The sequence below is a fragment of the Morus notabilis genome, unplaced genomic scaffold, assembly GCF_000414095.1.
Source record: "Morus notabilis unplaced genomic scaffold, ASM41409v2 Scaffold498, whole genome shotgun sequence".
Taxonomy (NCBI): Eukaryota; Viridiplantae; Streptophyta; class Magnoliopsida; order Rosales; family Moraceae; genus Morus; species Morus notabilis.
Window position 1 is genome coordinate 275,162 of NW_010358720.1, and position 630 is coordinate 275,791.

Below are 630 nucleotides of genomic sequence, written 5' to 3' on the forward strand. Positions count from 1 at the left end.
TTGTTGGGAATGGTGTCTTAGAAGCATGAGATGTAAGAGGATATTTATTATTTATTTAATAAAAGAGTTTATCCATTATTTTATGTGCATATATTTATGAATATTTTATGAATATCAATGAAAATTCCATGGTTATTTATGTAACCTTAAACATTGTATATAAGTGATATATACGAGAGGATAATGTTTAAGGATAATAATCAAAAAGCAATGTTCATAATGAATTTAATTAAAGTTCAGAATCTTTAATTAAAACATTATTAATACATGTCATTCCCATTTAGAATGGAACGGTGTTATCCGCACTGTTAATATGGTGAGATATTGAATGAGTGTTTTTCGCATAATGAGATTATGTGGAACAAGGACACAAACACAATATGAATTTCTAATAATTCCGTTAAGTATAGAAATTCTAATTGAGTCTACCGATGGTCATATATAGGATGATCTTAATCCTGAGTTCTTAATAGACTCCTATTTATGGATTTGTGTCTTTTGATTTATTCGGTACGGATTCTCAGATCCTGAATCCTATTCCTTGTATTTTGGAGACATGATGAAGTAGGTAGCCGGGAATGTTATTACACGAGATGGAATTCATTCCTTCTTAAGAAAGAAGTAGATAAA